This window comes from Parasteatoda tepidariorum, chromosome 2 (assembly GCF_982258835.1).
Source record: "Parasteatoda tepidariorum strain Cologne lab strain chromosome 2, Ptep-v5.0, whole genome shotgun sequence".
Classification (NCBI taxonomy): domain Eukaryota; kingdom Metazoa; phylum Arthropoda; class Arachnida; order Araneae; family Theridiidae; genus Parasteatoda; species Parasteatoda tepidariorum.
In genome coordinates, this window is record NC_141756.1 from 95,117,278 (window position 1) to 95,125,685 (window position 8,408).

Consider the following 8,408-nt stretch of genomic DNA (forward strand, 5'->3'; position numbering starts at 1 on the left):
CGTCAGAGAATTATATATATCAGATTATTATTTATAACGTTTGTCAATTTTAGAGTACCGTCAATTCTTTTCAGAAGAATAATATAAATAGTTTTTAGTCCAAACTTTGCTACGAGTTTAACATAAACTGTAGTTTTTTAAAAATTCTCTTTGGAGAAAGAGTTTCGAAGCACAATCTCTCCATCTAATCGCGATTCTAACGATTGCTGAAAAAGTTTATTTTCTGGATCAAATATTTACTGTTTTCATTGGTTTAATGCTCAAAAAAAATGAATGTCTTATTGCATCTCTTTTTATCACTACATAACTATTATTAAATGGTAATTTAAATGTAATAGGTCGATTGTAATTTTGTTAAAATAATGAACATAGCGATTTCTCTTTTGCTTTATCTAAATAAACTCCCTAAATAACATCCCTAATACGACCATAAAAGCGGATTATATCTTTTATTGAACATTGATTAAAAAATTTTAAAAAATGCAATTATCATTTTCTTATGGTGAAAATGACTTGATAATAGCAAACCAGAAAACTGTGAAAAAAGTTGTTTTGAACTTCTCCAAAATTGTAAGGCTCAAGCAATCCAGATGGCAATTTAAAATTCATTTTAATGACAGAAACAACCTTTATAGAAAAACCCAAAAAAGTTTATAAATTATTAGCAAATAAACAATGCAATCTTGAAACAAGTTAAATTTAACTCGCTAGTTTACGTGCTATGAGGTTTTAATTAAGTTTGTATAAACAAATTATTTATATCGAGATTGAATATGCCTTTACAAAACAAGGCTAAAAAAACCTTCTGAAATCGAAGAGGAATCATCATTCGCAAATTAAGTGTAGAAAACGTTCTCTAACAGAGGATTAATTCACCTTCTCAAGTTTTATTTTAGGTTTTTTGGCCTTCACTGTAACAAGGTTTATTTGATCAGGCTTCTATTTATACTTTAAAAGTGAAGGTTCACCTGATCATTAGGTTTACAACATAAAAAATTTTTGCATTTGAGAGCCTGGGCAAAAAGGCAGGAACAAGGTTGACAGTAAGAGCTAAAAAATGACATTTTTTTCGTAAAGTTCTTTTGCATGCCTTTATTCAATAGTTTGGGAAAAAAGCTTAACATGCAAATATTTCTATTAAGTTTAAAAAAGGATTAATTAGCCAACCTTTCTCTGCCTACTAAATGAAAATAAAAATACGTTTGCCGAAAGGTTGTATGGTCTCTAGTATGTAATATTATATTTTTAAAGATCTATATGTCTTGGAATGCAATTTGTCCCCAAATATATTCTCTAGTTGCGCATTTGATCTTTTCCCCCTAAGAATCTTAGCACAGTGATTGATAAATGCGCTTACCCCAAAATATTTTAACATTAAAAAATCGTTGCCAAGCAAAATGGATCCCAAATATGCTTGTAGACCATAGTAAAAACGAATTCCAAATATGCCTGTGTACCATGCTAAAAATGTATGTTTTTCAGCAAAATGCAGTAGAAAATCGTTAAAAAAATGACATTTTGATTTTATTTTATATTTTATAACCGTCATTGTGAACAGCCGAACCAATTTTATGGGTTTACGACTACTAATGTTTAACCCCGTTGCCTTGTAATTTTGAACCCAATTCAGAAGACAAGGAAACTCCTGGATCGAGTATTGGAAGAAATTTGCCTTCGTGGAGGACTTTTAGATGGAGCTAACCCGCATTTGAGTTACATGGAGTGGAAGGCTACGAGAATCTCCCACGACTAGCATGACGGCAAGGGGACTCTAACCCATGATCCGTCTACCACTGAGGATATTTCACGTCAGCACTGTGGTTGGTGCAAGCCGGATGCGGTATTCGTATCGACTGGGATTCGAACCCGGTTCGCCGCATTGGAAGGCGATTGCTTCATTCCCTGAGCCATCGCAGCTCTGACAGTTTGATATGTAAGTAACAAAATTCCCGATTTCTTAATAGTATGAAATTTTTAATTTCATATTGACTTAAAAACCTTACCCACTGAAAAAAAATATTTCTCTAATTGTCCCGAATTGCATATCGGATAATCAAGTATTCTACTCATACAAATAAAGATTATTAAAACCAAATAAATTTATATGAAATCAATGTTAAACTTCCTGGTTTAAACGATTAATCATGGTGATCTAAGCCCTCGCCCAATCGTATAATTTCCTTACATCATCATACTACGAATTACATACCCTTTTTAAAGTAGGATTTCTTAGAAATTAGTATTTAAGAGTGACTAATGCTTTCTATTTATAATCAATAACCATCTTATATGAATACAATTAGCTGGAATCAATGGTATTCATTTGAGTAGGTCTAACCGTGAATTAAAATTTAAAAATCGGAGCAAAATGTTCCCTAACAAATAAATGTTCTATTTCATTAATAGCTATTCAACAGATTAAAACAGGGGTGTCAAACTCAAAAGCTAACTTGGGCCAAATGAACAATGCTTAACTTTAGGTAGGCCGCAAAAAAAAAAAAAAAAATCAGTGTTCATAGAAACAAATATTTTTATTTTGAATAGTACATTGTAATAAGCATATATAAAGTAAGATTATTGTTTGATATTTGACATCTCTTCTCTGCTATTTTCTTTCCTATTTCGGGCGAAATTTTATTTGCCGAAACTACTTTCAAAGTTGACCCAACGTGACCGTTATTAATAGGGCTTCGGACAGGAGATTTATTTCCATTCATAACAGAAAATAATTGTTCGCACTGATAAGTACTTCCAAACATGGAAATAATTTCATATGTGAATTTTCGAGTATTTTCAAACCTAGCAGGTAAATATTTGTAAAATTCAGGCACACCCACTTCAATGAATTTTGCCCTCAAATTTGAGTCGCACTGAATCTCAATCACTTCCATTTACATATTACTGGGTACTGAGTCTATATTTATTGAGAAAATCGAAGAAAACAAACAAAATTTGTCTTCCAAAAAATTAAAATCTTTAAACCTTGTTTCAAATTCTGTTCTAAGATTTGAAATTTTTTCTTCTTATTTTTGATACGATGCAGTATCCCTGGAATGGCAGGTGCCGCAAGCCAATTAGAATTTTACATTTTCGCGTGTACAATTTGAAATGATCCGTATAGTTTATAAATAAAGTATATTATAATTTTATATGCTAGTTTCCTTTCTAATTAACATTTCTTTTTTATTTTTACTTTGCGTCGTATATATTGACGGAACCGCAAAAATGTTAATCTCGGGCCGCAAGTTTGACACCCCTGGACTAAAAGGTTTATTAAACGGTAATTAAAATTATTTAAATTTTTTAAGAAAACTAAGTTTTTTTACCGGAAAGAAAAAAGAAAATATTTTTATATTTATTACATGTTAATGGTATTCTAAGTGACATTTTTGAAAATAGAAAACATTTCATATATCTTTCTTTTCTATAACCAAAAGGAAACATTTCATCTTTCATAAAGCGAAGCAAACCTAAACTATGACAAAATTAAGATTTTTTTCCTTTATCGTTAGGCGTCTGTTAATCTGTAATCGAAAAGTAGTCAAAAATTTGCTTGGTGATAATTTTTTCAAATCGTGCTAGCATTGCGTTAGAGATAAAATGATAGATATTACACACTGTAAAAAATTTTCGTGCAGCTAAAAACTAAAAATGGGGGTAACTGATTTACACCTTGGTGTAAATTAGTGTAAATCGTGAGCATAGTGTAGTTTTCCAGGTGTAGTAAAACACTCAGATATTTTTTTTTTACCCTACTTGGTGTAAAATAATCACCCCCTTATTTTTATTCAGTAACACTAAAATTTATAATTACAGTAAGACATGATACACATTAGAATCAGAAGAGTTACTTTTACCATAAAAATCATAAATTCAGGATGTATCATAAATTTAGCTAAAGCAAATATCATAAATTTAGGATGTATACATACAATATTTCTTAAAATAAAATTAGTTTGTTGATGAAACATATACATAGCACAAACAGAATATTAATACGAATTCGATCAAAATTGAAGTGAATTGAAGTTAAATGTTATAAAATTGTTTTATACCATTGATAGATTCCAGTAAATCTTATACGAACATAAATATCTTTATTATGCAACTGAAAACATACCTGCATTTTATTACAGTTTATATGCGTAATTTGTCAGATTGAAGTTACTTGGAGTTTAATGGACCAAAATCAATATTTTTAATCAATCTTTAAAAAGAGTTGAAACTTACTTGGTTATGACTTGGCTATGACCAGTTTGTCAATTAAATCCGACAAGATCACATATTCACTATTATTTTTCATTTAAACAAATAGCTATCCTGGGCCATATATTGTCATTATTTTTAAATTGCACAATTATTTGTCTTTATAGTTCTACTAATAATCCAAAAATATTTGTTATATGTTTGAATTATGTCCTGCTCTCTTTTCATACAAAAATTTTGTCGTATAGGTTAAATATAGACAAATTATTCGCCAAATTTGCGGATCTCCGAAATTTGAAACCTTCTCCACAAACGAGCTTAAGCGTAAGCTTTATCAGTTTATTGGTGTTAAAATTAAACTACATTCTTTGAAGTGTGTAAGAAGTGTGTTGTTTATATCTAAAAGTGGTCAAAATTTTGCTTGGTTAAAGGTATCAGTTGAAATTTAAGCAGTCTTGTTAATTGGAAATTTGATAGAGGACATAGTTTGCGCTGTAATTGATTGCCGGTAACTGATTGTAAAAAGTTTTCTTGTATCTGAACACCAAAAATGGCAGCAACTACTTTACACTAAAGATAAAAGAGTTATACTACACCAAAACCGAAGAATAGTTCCTGGTGCTGCGAAACACCTAGAATGCTTTTACACTACTTGGTGTAAAGTAGCTGCCTTCAACCACTATGTTCATTATTCGGAAAAACTAAATTTTATGATTACAGTAAGATATGATTCACACAAGAATCAGTAAAAGTATTTATACAAGACAATATTAAACAAGAATCATTAATTTAGGTAGCATCATAAAATAAAATGAGTGCGTAAATCAAACATACCTGTAGCAGAGAAAATATTAAGACGAATTCGAACCAGGCTTAAGGGGTCACAGTACCTTTGCAACAATTTTTTAAAATAAAGGTATAATCATTCATTTTGAGGATGCTTTACATGCTTATTTAAGTTATAATCAATAATTTATCTTCAAAAAATGATTAAACTGCTTAATTTTTTTTAAATTTTAAAAAAAGTTGAAAAAATTCTCAATTTTTAAATCCCTAAGGCTTTTTTATTTTAACATATTTTCAAAAAAAGTTTTTTTCATAGTGCTTGCAATATTTATCTTCACAATTTTGTGCATTCGTTTGTTGATATATCAATTAGAATATTTTTTATAGATTATTTTGTAAAAAAGTAGAAAAAAAAGGGTAAAAATTCCTGTTAGGTATATATAACATGCCATAAAAGTTGTAATACCTCATAAAATGCTTATTCCATGCACAGTTTAAATAAGTGTATTATACTCAAGATAAAAAAGTTTACTTCAAAGCTTTATCTTAAATAGAAAAAATCCTTAGGGATTTAATTAAGATTAAGACACAAAATTATCATCTATGCGAAAAAGCACTTTAAAGTCAGACTGCTGAGCAAGTTTCTGTATTAGAACAATTTAAAATCATTCATAACTTTTGTAAAAATGTAGATAGAGAGATGAATTTTTTTCTGTACATTTGAAATAGTTTGAAGTTTTATTATAAGCAATAAAAAAAAATTTGGTATTTTTGTCATTTTTTGGGTACTGTGACCCCTTAACAGGTATGTAGGTATTTTATTCACGTCGCACTAGAGCTGCACAGTGGGAAATTGGAGACTGTCTGGGAAACATCCCTGAGGATGATCCGAAGACATGCCATCGCAATTTTGATCCTCTCCAGGGGGGATGGCTCCCCTGATTTTGTAGCCCGATAACCTGCTCGAAGTCGAGTATTTTAGTGCAAAACAGATTAACGAAGACCGATACCGCGCAACCTCAGTCCCTACGGAGGCTGATCAAATTGGTCACCCACCCGCTTACTGACCGCAGCCAGTGATGACCTACTGAGAACCGTGTCTTTACGATCAGTTCATTGTGGGACACCAGGCTTAACAGAGAGGAACGAATAAAAATAATACATTATTAAATTATTCTCTACGTTTTACATGAAACTTAGATTAAAATATAAATATCCTTATTACACGACTGAAAACATACATACATGTTTTTAACCACGAATTTCAGTTTCTGAAGATGATAGCAACATTGAAGACAGTCACTAACACTCGCCAATCCGACATTGAGTGTTATTATTTTTTTTCTTCTTCCTAACGGCGAACACTGAACTTCTTATTCTTTGTCTCAAGAGATTCTTGAACTGTTGCTCATTTAACATAACCCGGTGTTCATCTATGAACCTAAGCCATGGCGGCGAGAAACATTGAACACGCCACCCTGCCACTGACCCATTCAGTTGGGCTACATTCACATATCACAAGACAACACACATACAGAAACAGTTCCCTGAGTGGAATTTGAACCCACTACCATTGTCATCTCAGTCAGGCACGCTGACAACTCGGCCACAGTGTTTGCCAGGTGTCGATAACCGTTCACCCCCAGATAACGTTGTAAAATCCCCTAAATATTTTTTAAAAAACCCAAAATTTTTAACTTAATGTATAAATATTAAAAAATAGTAAGAAAGTTAAATAATGAATAGAAGACGTTGCTTTAATATCTATATTATATAATAGGCAACCTAGTCTATATTATATAAAACGCTAATACGTACGTATGTATCAATAAAACCGATGATATTTCTTTTCTCGCGTTGGCAGCAGTTTTCATTTTTAATTGATTGGATTCGACGCGCAAGAGCACGTAGTGAGCATCATATGGCTAATCCAAGTTATATTAAACGCTAACACGTTTTAATTGGGTATAATATGAAAAAAGCACAACTACTTCCACTTACTAGGAATAACATTTACCTTTTAGTTTAATTAATAAACTGAGTTTTAAATATGCTTACTAAATTCATAAACTTCGGTCAAACAACAATATAAATTATTTCCAAAGGAACTAGACTAATACAATTCCAACCTGGCGAGTAGCGACTTATAACAAGACACTTCGTTTGATGCTTTTACTTGTTGCTAGAAATCAGGTTCGCAGAAAATGCTGTTTACTAGTTAAATTTAGTAGGAATAACACGATCTGTGACGTAGGCTATAGTATACCCAATTGATAGGCTTCGGCGCGCAAGAGCACGTAGTGAGCAGTAATATGTGAACTGTTTGCAATTTCAAATTAATATTGAAATGTACAGGTTTAGAATTTTCTACAGTGAAAAGTTTTCGGAACTTCAGTGTTCAAAAAAAGTATACAAAAGCTAGACGTTAAGAACGTATCCAATGAGCGAGTAAAGCGAGCATTGGATTGCGAAGCAATCCGAAATGAACTGCGAAAGCAGTTCCGGGGGTTGGCGAGCACCAGCGAGCAGGGGGCGAAGCCTCCAAGTTTTTTAATATTTTATTATCAACAAATTAATCTTTTTTACATTTTAATCGTTATATTATCTTTAATTCCTACTATAATATTTAAGATATTTTTTTGAATACTCGCACATTTTTTCATAAATATTTTATTATCAACGATATAGTCTTTTTAGTATTTTAATTCTAACTTTATACTTAAATTTCTGATAAAATATCCAACATATTTTCGTCAATACTTTCTGATTTGTATATGTTTTCGCTGTTAAACATTTTTAACATGGAAGAAGTAGGTACAAAACTTTGGCAACCATTAGAAAGTTCATATCGCACGCGCAAAATATTATCAGCTGTAGTTATAGACATTTTATTTCTCAATTTGTCTTTAATAATATTTAATATGGAGAAACATCTCTCCACAGCTGCATTTGAAAACAGAATACTTAATAAAACTAAAACAAGAGTCGAGCTAAGTAAACTTAAGTCGAGAATCGAGCTAAGTAATAACTTACTACATTCAACAAAGGGGTTTAATTCTAAAATAAAATCTGAATCTTTTTGTTTTGGTTTAACATATTGATTTTCATATTACCATCTCATACATTCTGTTATAAAATTTGATATTAGAACGTAACCAAAATTAAACGAGTACAATTCACAAATAACCCTAAAACAAACCCCTAAAAACAAATTCCCCTGAAATACCCACTGAAGATAAAAAAAATCCCCCTAAATTTAGGGGGAAAACCCCTAATCTGGCAACACTGCTCGGCCACCTGGTCAGCAAGATAGATTAAATTAAAGAGCGCCATCATTGGTGTTTACATGTAATGTAAATCTTGATGTAAACATTTTGCATTTGTGGAGTTCAGAGCCTTCATACACCCTATAAAGA